Source organism: Castor canadensis, chromosome 10 (genome assembly GCF_047511655.1).
Source record: "Castor canadensis chromosome 10, mCasCan1.hap1v2, whole genome shotgun sequence".
Lineage (NCBI taxonomy): Eukaryota > Metazoa > Chordata > Mammalia > Rodentia > Castoridae > Castor > Castor canadensis.
The window spans coordinates 131,372,727-131,394,301 of NC_133395.1; the positions used below are offsets into that span (position 1 = coordinate 131,372,727).

General features: G+C 38.0%; 1 protein-coding gene across 3 annotated transcripts in view; it reads right to left on the reverse strand.

The window, feature by feature from the left end:
• The window catches only part of Cntn3 (contactin 3), a 327,478-nt gene that overhangs the window by 94,113 nt on the left and 211,790 nt on the right, over window positions 1-21,575 (reverse strand). The window lies entirely within an intron of this gene.

A 21,575-nucleotide genomic window follows, 5' to 3' on the forward strand; every position in this document is an offset into this window, starting at 1 on the left:
ATTACTCATCTAATCATGGTGATTTCTGACGTTAAACTTTTCATAATTCCCTAATGGAATAATGGAAAATGTGCACCCACATATAAGATCCTTCTCAGCCAAGCTCCTGCTCAAGGTCTAGCATCTGAGATACCCTTGCTCTGTCTGCATCCGAGTCTTTGCACATGATGGTACAGGAACTTTGTCCTTGTCCTTTCTTGTGCTTTCTCCCCTCTCAACACAAATCCCGTTCTGCTGAGGAAACTTCTGAATGGTTGCAAAGTTTGCTTCCCACATCAGGAGTTAGCTCCTCAGAGAAATTTTCCTTAATCTTCCTTATCTGGGTTGGGGCTCCTATACAGAACTCTGAGTTCATTTCAAATAAAGCATTCATCACCTATGATGTAGTGTTCTATTGACCTGTCTGTACTTGTGATAACATCCAAGTGATGGCCATTTTTTTTTTTTCAGTTTGGAGGCTGATTCTCAGAAATAGGACCACGGGAGTTTCTGGAGCAAAGCTGCTACCACCTACCACAGAAGCCACACCTTTTGTAGCAATAAGTAAAGGATTTCTACTCATACCAGAGAGACCTAGTAACAAGATGACCCTTCTTTCTACCCTATAAAAAGAATCAAGTCAGAAGGGCATTTTTGAGAACAAACTCAGAGCTTACAACATTGTGTCTTCTCTCCAATTATGTTGAAAACAGACTTGCCAAAGAAAACAAAAAAAACAAAAATCTAAGGAGAATATCACTCAGAATGCAACTAAAATGACTTTGGATATTCTATAGACCAAAAAGCACTTGCATCATGATTATGTCTCAAATGGCTTTTTTTTTTCCTTTTTCTTTTATTATTCATATGTGCATACAAGGCTTGGTTCATTTCTCCCCCCTGCCCCCACCCCTCCCTTACCACCCACTCCGCCCCCTTCCTCTCCCCCCCCACAATACCCAGCAGAAAATATTTTGCCCTTATTTCTAATTTTGTTGTAGAGAGAGTAGAAGCAATAACAGGAAGGGACAAGGGTTTTTGCTGGTTGAGATAAGGATAGCTATATAGGGCATTGACTCACATTGATTTCCTGTGCATGGGTGTTACCTTCTAGGTTAATTCTTTTTGAACTAACCTTTTCTCTAGTACCTGTTCCTTTTCCTATTGGACACCTTTTAAGGTGTCTACTTTAGTTTCTCTGCGTTGTGATGGCCATTTTTATTCCAACTGCTTCTGACTCCTCCAAAACTAGAAAAATGAAACATCTAAAAACATATAATATTTTTGGGGTTGATTAGGGACAAAATTATGTTGCTGAGAGTGAAATCCACAATAAGAGTTTTTCATAAACTTTGGGGCCAAGGTCAATAACTTTCTGTAAATGAACTATTGTTCTCCTAGCTCTAATAGGGCTAAATAAGATTATGCTGTGGGTTCTGGATACCTGGATTGTTCAGAGCCAAGTTGATACTTAAGCACATTTACTGAAGTTGTCTATTGGCTTCCTCCTTCCTTGGCTCTATTTTCCTTCACAATCGCACTAACCTTACTTCAATGGTTAATTAACATAAAGTCTTTCCAAAGCACTTTTAGAAAACACATGCAATCACATTAAATTTAATGAACAAGTGCCAATACATTTGAGTCATAATTTCGATGGAAAAAGATCTTTCTCTTTGGGAGAGAGCAGAAGTAAATCAATATACAAATCAAAATGAGAGGGTGTACATGAGGTTTGGTTGAGAGTGGCTGTAGGTTTCAGAGGAAGGGGAGGTGACATTCTTTCATGACTGAAGAACAGATATAAAAGGTCAGTAGAACACTCAGAGAAACAGGAACAAAAGCCCTCCAGGTACAGTGCAGAGCATAGGAAAGGCCAGCAGGAGACAGAAATTACTAAGAACCCAGAGGAAATGAACCATGTTGACCACTTCGCCCAACAACGCAAAAGGCTTCACATCTCTGAAGACTGGCAAATCCATCACAAAGTGTACATTCAGAAACAGCTTATACTAAAATAAGAATGGTTAATAGAAAGAACTTGGATTCAGAGCCCAAAAATCTAAAATCTGGGAAGTTCATTCAATAGAATACTATAAAGTTATGAGAATGTACGAACAATGACTTCACGCAACACCTTGGAACAAATATCAGAAATGTAACTTTCATTTTGGTGATTCTGAGGTTTGAACTCAGAGCCTTACTCTTAATAGGCAAGTGCTCCACGACTTCAGCTACATCCTGAGCCCTTTTTGCTCTACTTTATTTTTCAGGTAGGGTCTCACACTTTTTGCAGGGGGCTGACCTAAGATCATAATCCTCCTACCTCCACCTCCTGTGTAGCTGGGATTACAGATGTGCCCCACCACACAGTCTCATACATGTAATTTTGATTGTAAATGTTCAACTTACAATAACATGTTGTATGACTTAATTTACAATATTTCTTTCACTCCTAAAAATAACACTATTATTACTTAAAGTATTGTGGCAGCATTTCATTATTATAGAGATTGTGATGCCTTTATCTATGTGACATAGTAACTGATAAGATTATTTTAAGGATGCTCACAAAACAAGCATGAGGAAGTGAGTACGGATACATCTGGGCTGAACTCTGGTTGACATGGAAGCTTCCACTTAGGTCTCATTTCATGAGAACCTACTGCATAGGACAGCTGACTGATGACTTCTACCTGCTACCCCATGGGCACTGTGGCCACACGTCCTGGGGCTACCCCAAATTTAGTGCATTCAATGACAGTGTTAATGCTGGCCACTCTTACCAGATTTCTCTAAGGAGCAGCTCCAGCTTGGAGACTCCACTTGGTAATGGTTACAATGTTCTGAGAACTGTGCCACAGTTTGATACTCTGTCTACCCAAGACTGATTCCTCTGAGTTTGCATAGATACAGGACCTAAATTTCAGCCTGAAGGTCCCACTGCCAATTCCCCTTCTCTCTCCCTTAGGCTTCATAGGTCCTTCCGCAGTAGTCTTTTACAAGTCTTATCCTCACACTTGCTAGGCAGGTGCTCTGCCACTTGAGCCATTCACTCAGAGTTTTTTGTTGTTGTTGTTGTTGTTGTTGTTTTTGCTTTCATTATTTTTCTGACAGGGCCTCACTCTTCTGCTTAGAGCTGGCCTCAGACCTTAAAGAGATCCTTCTTCCTGTGCCTCCTGTGTAGCTAGGATTATAGTTGTGAATCACCATGCTTGGATTATTTGTTGAAATGTGGTATCATTAACATTTTGCCTGGGCTGGGCTGGAACTGATATTCTTTCCATCTCTATCTCTTGATTAGCGGGGATTATAGAAATAGGGCATTGTACATAGCCAAGCCTTGTCCTTCAATTCCATTTTGGTTTCTGCTTCCCATCAACCTAAACTAGAGGAGGTGGCTGAAATTGATTAATAAACTATTCAGAGCCCAAAAATCTAAACTCTGGAAAGTCCATTCAATAGAATACTATAAAGTTATGATAATGTATGAACAATGACTGACCCTGCCTTTGACTCTGGAGGGAATGCCCATTTTCAATGATTTCCTTTCTTAGGGGTAAATGTTCCTTCCTCTCTTCAGTTTCTATCAAGATCATCAATCCCCTCACCTTACCACTGGGCTCTTCAAATACACAAAATGAGTCCTGACTGGTGGCTGGTACCTACCCTGCCCAAAGATAAAGACCTTTAGCAACCCAGTGTGAAACAATGTCTGGCTTCCCTGCTCTCATCATCAGTAGACCCCTCCCCTCTGTGGGATACATAAATGAGCAGAGACCCTAAACCCTCCAGCATAATTTGGATGACAAATGGCAAGAAACTGCTCTTTTGTGGTTAAGATTGATGCATTCTTCTTTAAGAACCAGTACTGTCAGGCAGATGTAGGGATCCATCTCACTGGGGTGTACTGATGATCCCCAAACTACAAAGAGCTTACCTACATCCTTGAGGATGTTAATCACACTCATGACCCTCACTGAACTACACAGAATATACACAGCCTATACATTTTATATTATAGAAAGACATTTTGGTTTTAAAACACTTCCTTTCTCTTCATATCCAAATGTCATAGTTTGTATAATTCTGAATTGAAAAACATCAGGTTGTAACACTCAATTATACAGAAAAATGTATTTTTTTTAAAAGCTGGGATATTGGCAAAGAGCGCAGTGAATAACACAACGGTCTTCTCAGAAAATCAAGAGAATTCAGATCCTAGAATAAGGTTTTGATGTGGGGTGAGTAGAGGAAACAGAGGAAGAAGGAAGGGGTGCCACTGGGGACTAGAAATGGTGGTACTAAAAAGATGTTTTGAGACCCAGGCAGGGAATGGAGAAGTAAATGACCAGTGAGTAATTAGAACATCTAATTAAAACCTTAAGAGACAGTTTGGGTCTAATATTAGTGTGGTAGGTAAAGTAACTGCTCCCAGAAGTCTAGTTCCTGAAACCTAGGAATATATCACTTGACATGGCAAGAGTGATCTCTAGGCATCAATAAAATAAAGCTCTTTAGATGGAGGGATGGTCCTGGATTATCTAGGTAGGTCAAATGTTGGTATTTATAGGCATTCATATAATAGAGAGGCAGGAAGGTCACAGTCAGAGAGAAGGAAATGAACAAACAGAAGCAAGGGAGGTAGTCAGAAAAAGGCATTGTGAGATGCTACACTCTTGATGGAAGAGGCTGTAAGCCAAGAATGTAGGTGGGCTCTGGAAGCCAGAAATCTCAAGGAAGTGAATTTTCCCCTTGAACCTCTAGCAGGAACACAGTCCTGCACATGGATTTCAGCCAAGTGAAACCAATTTTGGACTTAGGACCTCCAGAGTCATAAGGGAATGAATATGTGCTCTGATAAGCCAGTGGGTTTGTAGAAATGCAGCAGTAGAAATATAATGCATGCAGCAAAAGGATTGCTGTGGATCTGGATAGGCCCAGTGTAACCAATGAGGTCCTTCTGAGGAAAAAATGGAGACAGGAAGGTTACAGAAGGAAGTATGACTACAAAGGTTGGAGTCTGAGTGATGTGATGGCTTGGTGGCCTTGACCAAAACCCAAGAATGGTGGTCCCCCAGGGGCCGTTGAAGAAATGTAGCCCAGCCAACTCCCCTACCTTGCTGTTTGTCATATGGGACCTGTGCTGGACATCTCTGGTATACAGAACTGTTTGACAAACATGTATTGTCTTGAGTAACAAAGTTTGTGAAAATTGGTTATAGTAACAATAGGAAATTAACATGAATGATAATAACTATCAGTAATCGAGTATTTATAATGTACCAGGTATAATGCTAAATGTTCTAGGTAACATTTCCAAAGAAAAACAAGCAACTAGAGACAAAGTGTGGAGAAGTTTGTACTTGAAAGCCCAGAGCAGAATCAGATTATAAATAATGCAATTATAAGATCAATGTAATGGGGGGGTGGTGGTGAGAATTCCAAAAGAGATACCAAACTACAACAAGCCCAAAACAGATGAAGAGGTATTGACCTTTTATCAGATCATTAAAGACTTATATTTTTGGTTAATGTCATGAGCACTGACTTAGGGGTGGAGACAGGAAAAATGTAGTTCAAAGCCAATGTGGGCAAAAAATTAGTGACAGTCTATTTCTAAAACAAGTCAGGATAGCCAGGCATGGTGGATCATGCTACTCGAGCAGTGGAGATGGGGATTATCAATTTGAAGCCATCAAGGCAAAAAATTAGCAACATCCCAATCTGAACAAAAAAACCAGGTATGGCGGTGTAGGTCTGTAATCCCAGCTACATGGGAGTATAGGTAGGAGGATCCTGGTTTGAGACTGATATGGACAAAAAAATACTTTCAATACACATATAAATATGGAACATTGAAACCTGTTGAAGTCATTTCAAGAAGAAGAGCGGGGATTCCAAGATGGCGGCTAGAGGGTGGAAGCAGAAAGCAAGCCTCCTATAGTGAAATCTTGGAGAGACACTGGAGACACACTTTGCAGGCATAATCACTGGAAGAGGCATAACTTTGACCCCTCCACACCTTCAGCCGGTGCTAAGAATCTCCACTTCATGTTAAACAGAGAAACCAGGAGGGCCCCTGGGCCACCAGTTGCCCGCGCCCAGATGGCTTGGGAAGACGCAGACCAGGTGAGCTTCGCAGTACTACGGTACTCCCACAGACAAGCCTGGGCCAGAACAGCACAGAGCAGCATAGCCCCTGGACATACTGACCTTCACCTGGGGAAAAAAGAGACACTGAGTAATAAGCAATAAGAACAAATAAGACACGCAGGAAAGAGGGTGGGGCGCATTGAGCCCCGAAGATTGCAGGAAGAGAATCCTTCCCAGGACTGTAAATAAACAAGCTGGGCAGGCTGGAGAGGCTCTGGCGGGAGTGGGGGCGTGCACCCAACAACCAGGAGCGGGAAAGCTGGTGAGAGTGGCAGAGGGAAGAAAACTCCACAGGAGAGGAGGGAAGACCCACTTCCCATGTGAACTGTAAACAAACATGGCGGCTGGCAGGAGCAGCAGCACCGCCCAGTAATCAGGAGCAGGAAAGCTTGTGAAAGTGGCCGCGGGAGGAAAACTGCACAGGAGAAGGGGAAAGACCCACCTCCCACATGAACTGTAAATAAACATGCAGGCCTGACAATGCGGGTGCAGTGTCACCTTTCCCAGTGCTTGGAAAGGGGAAAGCCTGTGGCAGAGGCTCCCACACAGGAGAACTCTGAACAAACAAAGCCTGCAGGGCCAGGTGAGTGCTAAGCTCACCCCAGAGATCTGCATAAATAACGCCGCCAGCTACTGGCTGAGAGCAGCAGGCAGGCAAGCCACAGCTGCAGATACCATTCTCAAAACTGCCTCCAGACTCTTTTTTTTTCTTTGTCTCCCTACCTTTGATGAGAGAACAACTGAATTACACCTGCAACCTGAAAAACTTACTGAAACTGTATTGCATTTGAACTTGGGACACTTGGTGGGGTTTTTTTTTGTGTGTGTGTGTGTGTAGTTTTGTTCTACTTTATGTGTCCCCTTTGATGAGACAACTACGGAACAACATCTGAGGCACCATCTCCAGGATTGGAGACTGAGACGGACACCCAAATTATTAAGACTGAAACTTCATTGCATTTGAACTTGGAGGTGTTTTTGTTTTTGTTTTTTTTAATTTTCTATTTTCCATTTTATTTTAATTCATATTTATATATAGATATTTCTTTCATTTATGTATTTTTTATTTTTATTCTTATCTTTATTTTTTTTTTGATTTCCAATCCTCTCTCTGTCTCTCTAATGTCTGTTCAGCTTACTGTCGATTAGTACACTAACACTCCCTGATTATACCTTTGAAACTTTCTTGTCTGAAACCTTGTTCTGCTTTCTCCCTCTTGTCTGTGTATTTGTTTTCCCCTTTTCTTTAACTTCTTGCTTTCCATCTCAGCTCACCCTTCCATTCTAAATATTACTATTGTTATTATTACAAACTAGAAAATACTTAATTGCACACAGTACAGGGACAGTAACAACACCAAAGACAATGAAGGGAAGACAGAAAAAACAGGGAAACCAGTTTCCCCACAGCAAAAAATTAGTACAGGAACCAGAGGGGAATGAAGAAAACAGAAACTCAGATCCAGACTCCAACAAAATGAAAATAAACTATGCCAAAGGACCCAATGAAGCCCACAAGAATAATTTAAAAGAAGACATACTACAGATACTCAATGAGAATTTTATAGAGATGATACTGGATAGGGTCAACCAAAATGTACAGGAGACACTTAAGAAATTCCAAAACAACAAAAATAGAGAATTTGAAAAAGCAAAAGAAGAAATAAGGGAAACCATAGAAGCACTGTATGAAAACCAAAGTGAAACAGAGAACACGATGAATAAATGGATAAATGAACTCAGGACAAAAGCAGACAACATTAAAGAGGAAACCACCCAGGATATAGAAAACCTCAGAAAAAAGAATGAAACAGAACTGCAAAACAAAACGGAAGGCCAATCCAGCAGAATAGAACAAACAGAAGACAGAATCTCAGAACTTGAAGACGAAATGGTAATTAAAGGAAAAACTGAAGAACTATTAATTAAACAACTCAAGACCTGTGAAAATAAAATGAAATATCTCACCGACTCCATCAAAAGACCAAACTTGAGAATCATGGGCGTCAAAGAAGGAGAAGAGGTGCAAGTGAAGGGAATGCGTAATCTATTCAACAAAATAATAACGGAAAATTTCCCAAATCTAGAATAAGATATTCCCATACAGATGCAAGAGGCCTCCAGGACACCAAACAGACCAGATAAAAATAGAACTATCCCACGACACATCATCATTAAAACAACAAGTTCAGAAACTAAAGAAAGAATATTGAAGGCTATAAGAGAAAAACGAAGGTAAACCCAGCAAAATCACAGCAGACTTCTCAACAGAAACATTAAAAGCAAGAAGAGCATAGGGTGAGATCTTCTGGGCACTGAATGAAAATAACTTCAACCCCAGGATACTCTACCCAGCAAAACTATCATTCAAAATAGATGGAGCAATAAAAGTCTTCCATGATAAGCAGAAACTAAAACAATATGTGACCACTAAGCCACCACTACAAAAGATTCTTCAAGGGATTCTGCACACAGAAAGTGAAACCCAACATAACCATGAAAAGATAGGCAGCACCAAACCACAGGAAAAGAAAAAGCAAGAAAGTAGAGAGTAACCGCAACTTAGGCACACACAATCAAACCTTCAAACAACTAAGACAACTAAATGACAGGAATCACCACATACCTATCAGTACTAACGCTTAATGTTAATGGACTTAATTCACCCATCAAAAGGCACTGCTTGACGAAATGGATTAAAAAGGAAGATCCAACAATTTGTTGCTTACAGGAGACCCATCTCACTGACAGAAATAAGCACAGGCTTAGGATGAAAGGCTGGAAGAAGATTTACCAAGCCAATGGCCCCCGAAAACAGGCAGGAGTAGCAATATTTATCTCTGACAAAGTAGACTTCAAACCTACATTGATCAAACAAGATAAAGAAGGACATTCCATACTAATAAAAGGGGAAATAGACCAAAAGGAAATAATAATCATCAACCTGTATGCACCCAATGTCAATGCACCCAATTTCATCAAACATACCCTAAAAGACCTAAAAGCATATATAAATACCAACACAGTGGTTGTGGGAGACTTTAACACCCATTATCATCAATGGGTAGGTCATCCAAACAAAAAATCAATAAAGAAATCCAAGATCTAAAATATGCAACAGATCAAATGGACCTAGTAGATGTCTACAGAACATTTCATCCAACTTCTACACAATATACATTCTTGTCAGCAGCCCATGGAACCTTCTCCAAAATAGATCATATCCTAGGGCACAAAGCAAGTCTCAGCAAATATAAGAAAACAGAAATTATACCATGCATACTATCTGATCACAATGCAGTAAAAGTAGAACTCAACAACAAAAGTAAAGACAAAAAACATGCAAACAGCTGGAAACTAAATAACTCATTACTTAATGAACAATGGATCATCGATGAAATAAAAGAGGAAATTAAAAAGTTCCTGGAAGTCAATGAAAATGAAAACACAACCTACTGGAACCTATGGGACACAGCAAAGGCAGTCCTGAGAGGAAAGTTTATAGCCATGAGTGCATATATTAAAAAGACTGAAAGATCCCAAATCAATGACCTAATGATACATCTCAAACTCCTAGAAAAACAAGAACAAGCAAATCCCAAAACAAATAGAAGGAGAGAAATAATGAAAATAAGAGCTGAAATCAACAAAATAGAAACCAAAAAAAAACCATACAAAGAATTAATGAAACAAAAAGTTGGTTCTTTGAAAAGAGAAACAAGATCGATAGACCCCTGGCAAACCTGACTAAAATGATGAGAGAAAAAACCCAAATTAGTAGAATCAGGAATGAAAAAGGGGAGATAACAACAAACACCATGGAAGTCCAGGAAATCATCAGAGACTACTTTGAGAACCTATATTCAAATAAATTTGAAAATCTTAAAGAAATGGACAGATTTCTAGATACATATGATCATCCAAAACTGAACCAAGAGGAAATTAATCACCTGAATAGACCTATAACACAAAATGAAATTGAAGCAGCAATCAAGAGTCTCCTCAAAAAGAAAAGTCCAGGACCTGATGGATTCTCTGCTAAATTCTATCAGACCTTTAAAGAAGAACTGATACCAACCCTCCTTAAACTGTTCCACGAAATAGAAAGGGAAGCAAAACTGCCGAACACATTTTATGAAGCCAGTATTACACTTTTCCCAAACCAGGCAAAGACACCTCCAAAAAGGAGAACTATAGGCCAATCTCCTTAATGAACATTGATGCAAAAATCCTCAACAAAATAATGGCAAACCAAATTCAGCAACACATCAAAAAGATTATTCACCACGACCAAGTAGGCTTCATCCCAGGGATGCAGGATTGTTCAACATACGAAAATCAATAAACATAATAAACCCCATTAACAGAAGCAAAGACAAAAACCACTTCATCATCTCAATAGATGCAGAAAAAGCCTTTGATAAGATCCAACATCATTTCATGATAAAAGCTCTAAGAAAACTAGGAATAGAAGGAAAGTACCTCAACATTATAAAAGCTATATATGACAAACCTACAGCCAGCATTATACTTAACGGAGAAAAACTAAAACCATTCCCTCTAAAATCAGGAACCAGACAAGGATGCCCACTATCTCCACTCTTATTCAACATAGTACTGGAATTCCTAGCCAGAGCAATTAGGCAAGAAGAAGGAATAAAAGGAATACAAATAGGTAAAGAAACTGTCAAAATATCCCTATTTGCAGACGACATGATCCTATACCTTAAAGACCCAAAAATCTCTACTCAGAAGCTTCTAGACATCATCAATAGCTATAGCAAGGTAGCAGGATATAAAATCAACATAGAAAAATCATTAGTATTTCTATACACTAAAAATGAGCAAACTGAAAAAGATGCATGAAAACAATTCCATTTACAATAGCCTCAAAAAAAATCAAATACCTAGGTGTAAACCTAACAAAAGATGTGAAAGACCTCTACAAGGAAAACTATACACTTCTGAAGAAAGAGATTGAGGAAGACTATAGAAAGTGGAGAGATCTCCCATGCTCATGGATTGGTAGAATCAACATAGTAAAAATGTCTATACTCCCAAAAGTAATCTACATGTTTAATGCAATTCCCATCAAAATTCCAATGACATTCATTGAAGAGATCGAAAAATCTACCGTGAAGTTTGTATGGAAACACAAGAGGCCACGAATAGCCAAGGCAATACTCAGTCAAAAGAACAATGCTGGAGATATCACAATACCTGACTTCAAACTATATTACAAAGCAATAATGATAAAAACAGCATGGTACTGGCACAAAAACAGACATGAAGACCAGTGGAACAGAATAGAGGACCCAGATATGAAGCCACACAACTATAACCAACTTGTCTTTGACAAAGGAGCTATAAATATACGATGGAGAAATAGCAGCCTCTTCAACAAAAACTGCTGGGAAAACTGGTTAGCCGTCTGCAAAAAACTGAAACGAGATCCATGTATATCACCCTATACCAAGATTAACTCAAAATGGATCAAGGATCTTAATATCAGACCACAAACTCTAAAGTTGATACAGGAAAGAGTAGGAAATACTCTGGAGTTAGTAGGTATAGGTAAGAACTTTCTCAACGAAACCCCAACAGCACAGCAACTAAGAGATAGCATAGAGAAATGGGACCTCATAAAACTAAAAAGCTTCTGTTCATCAAAAGAAATGGTCTCTAAACTGAAGAGAACACCCACAGAGTGGGAGAAAATATTTGCCAACTATACATCAGACAAAGGACGGATAACCAGAATATATAGGGAACTTAAAAAACTAAATTCTCCCAAAACTAATGAACCAATAAAGAAATTGGGCAAGTGAACTAAACAGAACTTTCTCAAAAGAAGAAATTCAAATGGCCAAAAAACACATGAAAAAATGCTCACCATCTCTAGCAATAAAGGAAATGCAAATTAAAACCATGCTAAGATTCTACCTCACCCCTGTTAGAATAGCCATCATCAGCAACACCACCAACAACAGGTGTTGGCGAGGATGCGGGGAAAAAGGAACCCTCTTACCCTGTTGGTGGGAATGTAAACTAGTAAAACCACTCTGGAAAAAAATTTGGAGGCTACTTAAAAAGCTAGACATTGATCTACCATTTGATCTAGCAATACCACTCTTGGGGATATACCCAAAAGACTGTGACATAGGTTACTCCAGAGGCACCTGCACACCCATGTTTATTGTGGCACTATTCACAATAGCCAAGTTATGGAAACAGCCAAGATGCCCCAACACTGATGAATGGATTAAGAAAATGTGGTATCTATACACAATGGAATTTTATGCAGCCATGAAGAAGAACGAAATGTATCATTCGCTGGTAAATGGATGGAATTGGAGAACATCATTCTGAGTGAGGTTAGCCTGGCCCAAAAGACCAAAAATCATATGTTCTTCCTCATATGTGGACATTAGATCAAGGGCAAACACAACAATGGGATTGGACTTTGAGCACATGATAAATCGAGAGCACACAAGCTAGCATTTGTTGCCTTTGACACAGAGAAACTAAAGCAGATACCTTAAAAGCAACTGAGGCCAATAGGAAAAGGGGACCAGGAACTAGAGAAAAGGTTAGATCAAAAAGAATTAACCTAGAAGTAACACACACGCACAGGAAATCAATGTGAGTCAATGCCCTGTATAGCTATCCTTATCTCAACCAGCAAAAACCCTTGTTCCTTCCTATTATTGCTTATACTCTCTCTACAACAAAATTAGAAATAAGAGCAAAATAGTTTCTGTTGGGTATTGAGGGGGTGGGGGGGAGAGGGAGGGGGCGGAGTGGGTGGTAAGGGAGGGGGTGGGGGCAGGGAGGAGAAATGACCCAAGCCTTGTATGCACGTGTGAATAATAAAAGAAAAAAATAAATAAAAAATAAAAAAATTAAAAAAGTTTAAAAAAAAAAAAAGAAGGGCGGGAGAAGAGAGAGATTAATGAAGGGGATGAACCAAACAGGGGTACAATACATGTGTATATGGAAGTGTCACAACAAAACCCCTGCATAACGATCATATACTAATAAAAACCTTCTTTTTTAAAAAGGTGCTAGACCCTATCTGAAAAAGAAAGCATGAAGAACTGGAGGCGTGGCTCAAGTGGCAGAATGTTTGCCTAGTGAACAGCATAAGGCCATGAGTTCAAGCCCCATGGCTGCCAAACAAAAAACAAAACAAATGCAATCCAGGCATGGTGGCATACATCTTTGGTCCCAACAATAAGGAGATGGAGTGGGAGGATCACAGTCTAAAGGAAAAATTTAGCACAAAACCCTATCTCAAAAACAAACTAAGACACAAGGTCTGACTCAAGTAGTAGAACACTTGCTTCAAGTTCAACCCTCACTGCAATAAACAAACAAAGAAACAATATATGCATACATAAATATAAATGTGTAGCATCTACCTTTGCTTTTGGTCTTTTCTAGCTAATAAGGGATGAAACATAACTTTTATGTCTAAAAAGGGAGGTTTGCATTAGCTTTCATTTATTGCCTGCATGACTGCACTAAAATATATATGGTATCACTCTGATTGAAAACATTTGAGAATTATATGATTCACTTCATTCTGAATAAAGTAAAAAATATACACTGTAATACAATCAGAGTTTACTTAATCATAAAAATGTGCATTGCAATAAATGTTAATTGTATACTGCAAGTCAAATATATATCAATTCAGCATTCTTTGGAGGTTTTTTAAGATCACTTTACGTACTATGATAAATAAAAAGCTGTAATAAAAATGATAATTTTATATACTCATACAAGCTAGACTTTACGTAATCTTTCACAACCTCTTGAGTAAATCACAAACTCATTATGCCAGAACAACCTGGCCAGTAGGTTTTCTATTAGCCATGTTTTGTGAATATTAGGAATATGAAATATTTTGTTAGAGAGCTAAGAGGGTTTACCAATCAAAACCATAAATTAAGAAAATAAAATACTGGAACTCTGCTTTCTGAAAGTACTATATGATGAATGATATCACTTCTCTCGCCACATTCTTTCTCAGGTCACTTAAGTCTAAGACCAGTCAATTTAGCATAAAGTATGTCAGTCTGGTGTTTACCTAGAGGTACATTAATACACATTCTGCTGACATTTAAGGGTTTGTTTCTAGTTCCATTATAAAATCCTATTATGAAAGAGATTTAATCCTGCACCTAGGCATTTTCTAGAAGTAATTCTATCAAACAAAATTGCAGTTAGGCAAAATTATAAAAGTAACTTGGGCTATTTTCTATGGCTCCAACTGGGAAGTCTTTGAAAGAAGACATATTTTAAAGGAAGAGAAGGCTTGCTTGATGTCATTCTAAATTTCTGTTACTAATTCACAGAAGAGGAAGAAAATTTGCTTTGGAGCTTACAAACGAAAATACCTTGGCTGAAAGTCTGATAGGCAGTACATATTCAACAATCTAACACAGGTAGGAAACTGAGGATAATCTTAGGTTTAGAGAGCAAATGGTCACTGGTTATGAATGAGAAGACTGTTCTACAAAACACAAGGCATCCATGGGTACTACTAACACTTTGGTGGGTGGGCCTTGCAAAGCAGTATTCTAAGTTGTTGCTTTGAATGTAAGATGATCATATACAGTAGGTATCCTGTGTCTATTATAAATATCTATAAATTCTTTCTGATTTAGAGAACAAACAAATCTGACTTCTGAGCATCCTAAGATAAGGAGACTTAGTGATCAGTGAGGGAAAACTAAAGCTGTTATTTTCATACTTCAGAGCTGGTTCTAGGCTGATGTTAGTACATCTAGGTGCTTGCTTTCTTTATAAGCTACATATTTTGAAACATAACCATACACATTCCATTACTATTGTCAGTAACTTCTTTCAGGCTAGTAGAGGAGGGGTGAGTATTTGGACAGAGACTACATGGTCTGTTAAGTTTAAAATGTCCCTCTGACCTTTTAAGAAACAGTTTGCTGACCCCCCCGATCTTGGTTGGTGTTAACTACAGACCAAGTTACGAGTCTGGTAATCCATTAACTAACCCCTTTATGTTTACTCCTCTTCAATGGAGTGACCAAGTTGTCTTAACTCCCACATGCCAGTCCCCAATCACTTCAGTCCTCCATCTCTCTTGTCTCTTTCTTGTTTAAGTTGCTGTCATTAGTGAACACACACACACCATCTTCACTGAGTAACAAACTACCAAGAGATAACGCAGCTTCCTAATTTGCTGTCACCACCACTTTGAGTTCTACCATTTTCCATTAGGAAATGTAATGTTTTCTATGGGTACCAGAATCTTGCATTATTCTCTCACTGCAAGGTACATTCCTTGTTTTCATATTCATGCTTCCACGAAGAAGATTTTCTCTTAACTGCTCCCATCTCTTTCCTGGTACCATGGTGGCTGCCACTGATATGGCATGATGCCATTTCCTCCATATGTTAGTGCAGAGATAGGAGACTTCTAAAGGTCACTGTACACTTTTATTTAAAGATATACAATCTTTTTCTCATGAACATTGGCTTTTTAATGTATTTCACCTCCCTAATCATCAGGTGAATGTTTTTGGTAGATCTGACCCTGCCCTTCCCTCTTTGCTCCAAAGAGGTCTCAGGATGGAGAGGTGCAAACTGGGATCACATTCAGTGCTACTCCAAGTAGGATATTCATCAATTCCTTGAGGTAACCAAGATGGTCTCGCAAACCACTGCAAGGCATTTACTGAGCACTTCCTTCTACGAGGCTGCCAAAGAAGCCTGAGACCGCTAAAGAAGTAGTTTACATTTCCACAGGGTAAACTGAGAGCTAATAAGAACCGAGTAGAGTTTTTAGGGTGCTTTCTGAAGATCTGACAAGTCCCTCAGGCCACAGACCCAACTGTGATTACTGGAACTCCCCAGCCTGTGGACTTGGAAGCACAGTAACAAGAATTACTCAGGAAGAGAACCCCAGATGGTATCATTGGCATGTAAGAAAGAAAACACTTCCCATTTTTTTTTCTGTGCTTCCTCATTTTTATTGTAAAAATGTGCCTTTTCAAAAAGGGTACAATGGCCCTGAAAAATGTTAGGAAGTGATCTTCCTAAGATCAGCTCCACACCAAGATGATGCAGGCAGCTGGAAGTTTCACAGCCAAGACCTGCTTGGGCAGCTAAGAGAAAGTGCTTCGCAAAAGCACACTTTTCACACCACCATGCTTGATGCAGTGTGCATGTGTGTATTTTAAATATGCATCAAAGTGCTCTGTAGCTAGACTCCTACTTTGCTCATCCCTTATATGGAACAGTGGACATTTTTTTCCGACTTTGGTGACAGTACATAACATTTTCATTTTAAGTGCAGTCCAGGAGAAGGTAAAGAATCTTACAGCTCATGGGAGTGCTAATTGGAGCCAATTATAATTTGATTGACCTGCCTTGCTATTAAAATGATATGCAAAATTTATACTGCCCTTGCAAAATGGAAATTTTCTTCAGAACAAACTAACCACAGGAAGCCTACCCTTTAATGAATCCAAAGGTGGTGCTTCTGGGTTATAATTTCCACATCAACTCTAAGAAGCTAATTCCAGAGAGGGGCTTCACGGGACTGAAAATGATACTAAAGAACCCTATCACTAGGAAAGTGCACAGTAAAATAACTGAAATAATTAACAGCTAGGGAATAATGGAACAGCATCACAATAACTCTGTCCAGGCTGCATTAGGACTGCCTTTCTTTTAAGAAAATTTAACCTCCTTCTTTAAGAATTGTCATGGGGCCATGACTGTTCTTTTCTTGCTATGGGGCTGAGCTTAAAGCAAAAGATAAAGTCCATTTTCACTGGTAAGTAGCAATGAGGTCATTAACAGAAGATGAAGTCACCCTCCAAACCACAAGGGTCTTTTGGCCAGCGACAGTAAGTGATTGTTTAGGAAGTTAGAAAAATTAATGCCCTTCCCCCACAGTACTACTACTTACGATAACTAGCACATCAAATTTTTCATCAGACTAGATCTCAACAACATTTAAAGGCATATTAATAGAAATCTTAGTTTTTCTGATTAAGTTTTCTGAATGATAATATAGAATAAAAAGATACAGCTTTATTATAAATTATAGAATGAAAACACTACAAATAAGCCACCCGACTTTTAAGAAATAGTGGCTATTTAAATATTTCATTATTCAAGAATTATGCAATTATGCCTGAATATCTGAAATAAACACAAGGATCAAAAACAATGCCTAAAGAATCAACAATCAAAAGTCATCCCTTTCCATCTTTCAATTAAGAAGGACTCTATAGATGTTAAATTCTTTAGGTCCCAAAGGAAATTCTGAAGATATCCTCAAGTTCAAGTCAAGTTCAAGTCAAATATAAATTGTAATCTGAAGGCACAGAAGAAAGTGATAGAAAACAGAGTCAGAGAAACCTCAAGTTTTTGCTCATAATGCTAAATAATAAATACAAGCATTTAAACCTGTATTTGTTTTCTGTCTCCAGTATCTTTGCCAGGCCTCCTCTATCTTGGCTATGCAGATTTGTAAAAGAAAAAAAAAAAGTCTGTTACTCCATTAACTTGTAGAAATGTCTTTCCAAGCTTGAAAAAAATATCTTCAAGAATCCTTTCTGCAATTTTAATACTTTAGCTAAAAGAAAGCCCTGCTGATGTTAGACAATAATGTGCATAAAGAAATACAATGTTGCTCCTCCAATTCAAATTTTGCTAAAAATTCTCATTTATTTACTGTTTGAATCTTAATACTAAGACTCTTTAAAAAGTTTTAGTATTAATTAACAAATAATAACTGTGCATTTTAGCAGGCTCTAAAGAGATGCTTTGATATATGCATACAATGTAAAATGTTTAAGGCAAGCCAGTTAACATGTCTATTTTGGAATGGAAAATATATAACTAACTATGCAACAGACCTCAAAAGCATTATCTTTTGTCTAACTGAAACTCTGGCCCCTTTACCCAATATCACCCTATTTCCTTGACTCCACCTCTTGTAACTACTCTCTTCTTCTATGAGTTTAACTTTTTATATTCTACACATAATTACATATAGTCAGGAAAGAAGAACAGTTAGGGTGAAAGTCAACAAGAAAATAATATTCTATCCGTACCCTATCCTTATGAGCCCCTCAAAAATGATGGCTATTTACATCACATAAGATTCTCTCAACTTCAATTTCTAGGGCTGGAGGCTTGGCTTAAGCAGCAAAACACATGCCTACCAAGTGTGAAGCCCCATTACCACCAAAAAGAAAATAAATAATTTCTAGTAGTAGTTCTATCCTTGGGACTTACAAGTGGGTTTTCCTCACTTCTGTTTCACTTTTCACCATTCTGCCTGTTACTAACATACCATTTTCAGTAACAGATGTATGTTGTAATTGGCCAAGAATGTTGTATTTATAAGAACTAAGGAGTAGCATCCCAATGCAGCCAAGGAATTTTAGCCAAGGTATTCTATAAACATTCTAGTGTGATGAACGTCTCACATTCTTGTATCTGATTAATGTATTAAATGCTATTTCTATTCATTCTACGGACACAACTGTTCTCATCCGATTCATGTTCTAAAATAAAAATGTTCACTGTATATAGACTTTATTGGGATTTTCAAAACTGTAGTAAAAGAACCCATGGAAGTAGTAAGGCTAAAAAAATAAAATGAAATGTATCCTAATTCAACTTAAAATCAGTAGCCAAGCAGTTTTTTGTCCCAGACAGAAAGGCTTGAAAAGCACATGCCAAAATGTTCAACCAATAAAAAGGGCATTGGACTTTTAAGCCAGTCAAATTATTAAATATAATCTAAGTATGATGTTTTTGTTTATAAATATGATAATGTAAGAAGGTATACACTTAATAATTCAAGTAATTTCTTCCTCTTTCATTTTTCTAAAAAAGAAACAGCTTAAGATGGAAGTTAGATTAATACTGGATTTTCTGTTTCTCTCTCTCTCACCCTTGCCTCTAAATATTTCTTATTTGAAAAAGGACAAAAAAAATGCAATGTTATCCTCTGTTCCCTTTGTCAGATATTTCTGTATAAAGCAATTCTAATAAAGGAAACAGGGCTTCTCATGAAAAGAAAAAACACAATCATGTGAGCATTCTTCAATCAACAAGATGAAAAGTGTTTCCTTCAAGAAGCAAACACACAGATCTGTACTAGAAGACAATTAGATTCTGCTTGATCAAAGTAAGAATAAATGTACTTAGGAATTCTAATCTAGTTGACATAAATGTCTATTGATCATCTTTCAACTGGAGGTATTCTCAACTTTATTCCTTCAACTACTAATTCAATATAACATCTTTAATTTATTCTAACTATGCTGCATTTGTATTTTCCAAATAAATTCGTATGAAGCATGTTGTTCTGCTGACTTACCCTGCTTACCTTGATTGCATTCCTTAATATTATCTCAGATAATATAAAGATCTCTTCTGTATATTGTAGTGGTTGATACTCTTAGAAGTGAAAGCAACATGTCTATTTCAGTTGCATTGCGGGATGCCAGTTCTCCACTTCCAGACACTTTTCCCATCTTTTTGAGAGCATATGTTGTTTAGGACTCTGGGAATTACTGAATTGCTCATATTTGTTTGCACAGTGTTTTATTTCAACAACATATCTTATGGGAAATTTATGAGAATTTCTATATATTTCATCCCTTTATTTTATTAGTTGACTTTCAGCCAGAATGCAAAGGCGGGTGTTTCTAGCTTTCGGTTTCAGTGTGTTAAATCAGAGTACCATTAAACAACCTCATAGCTCTACTTTATTTCTGTTGCTTAAAGGACACTTATCATACTTGACTTCTGATAAAAATAATAAATTTTCTCACTTCTCTTTAGAGAAAGACTTCCAAGTTTGAGAGAGAAGATCTGTGCTTGTGCTATTTGTGCTTCAGAGGAAATGTGAATGAAGGCAATAAGAACAATCTTAGCAAAAAGGATTTGATCATCAACCCCCAGGGTTCCGGATGACCTTTAAGGTAGATGGAACATGTAATGTCTCTCTGAATTTCCTTTTGACCCTTTATGACTATGAAGACATGGAAGGAAATTTCTATACCACCTGACAAAGAAAAACAGCAAAGATGATGTGAGATAACAGAAATTCACAATGTATAAAACACAGTTAAGAACAGAATAGGGTTTAGCCAGGCTATCTCTTTTGATTATAAAAACAAACCAAAATAACCTTTTGCAGAGAGCCTTTGAAAGGACGAAAGATCTCAGCATTACAGCGGTGGAACTGGAGGATTACACTTGTGTTTGTCTTCTAGGTATGAGCTTTGTGTAAATACACTTAAACTCTATGGTCTCAGCTCTTTCTCCTACCTGAAAACTGAGAGTGTTGCATGAGGAAGTCCTGATTGCTAAAGCAGGGAATGTGGATTCTTTAGGAACTGTGAAATTGCCATAAGGATTAGAGAATACATAAGCATTTTATGGTTGGTGGAGGAAATGAACAAATTCTATCTCTATAACACATATGCAGGTCTTGCTATTTAAAATGTGTGAACCATACTGTGAATAATAAAAAATATATTCAGCTTAAAAAGTTACTAAATTCATTGTAACTTTTCAGAATTATGTATTTTCTCCCTTAAAAAAAAAAAACAAGCTGGTGGTACAGCTCAATGGTAAAGCATGTGCTTAGCATGGGTGAGGCCCTGGGTTCAATCCCTACCACCACAGCAAAAACCAAACAAACAAACAAACAAACAAAATTTTAGTACCTCCTGTGAGCCAGATAATGACCTTAGCAATTTATGTATATGAACTTATTACTCACTAAAAGCTAAGAAGAAAGCACTATTTTATAATTTTATAAAATACATAATTTTAAAATTGAGTCCATGAAGGAAGGGCCATGTAACAAATTTAGAAGGATTTGAATCCCCAGGCAGAATGGGTCTGGGTGTAAACCACTCACAAGGCTGTCTTCTCTATGTAGTTACTTAATCATGAGCAATAGGAAAAGTTTGGACAGTTAAAATGAACCCATGACACTGGGTGTGGTGGCTCACGCCATCTACTCAGTAGACAAAGATTAGGAGGATCATGGTTCAAGGTCAGCATGGGCAAAAAAGTTAATGAGACCATATTTCAACCAACAAGACAGGCGTGGTAGTTCATGCCAGTAATCCAAGTTATAGGTATGCAGGACAGAAGAATCATGGTCTGAAATCAGCCTGCAACAAAAATTTGAGACCCTAGTCAAAAAATTACTAAAGCAAAAAAGGGTGGGGGAGTGTGGCTCGGAGGTAGCAAATTTGCCTAGCAAATGTGAGTCCGAGTTCCAACCCCAGTATCTCAAAAACAAAAAGATTCCATGAATTCAAAAGAGTTGGAGAATACTGATGTTTAAGAACTCTTATATTCCTTCAAAGAGTAAAGCTTCTCTTCTATAAAAGAGTCTAGAGGAGTGTTAAAAC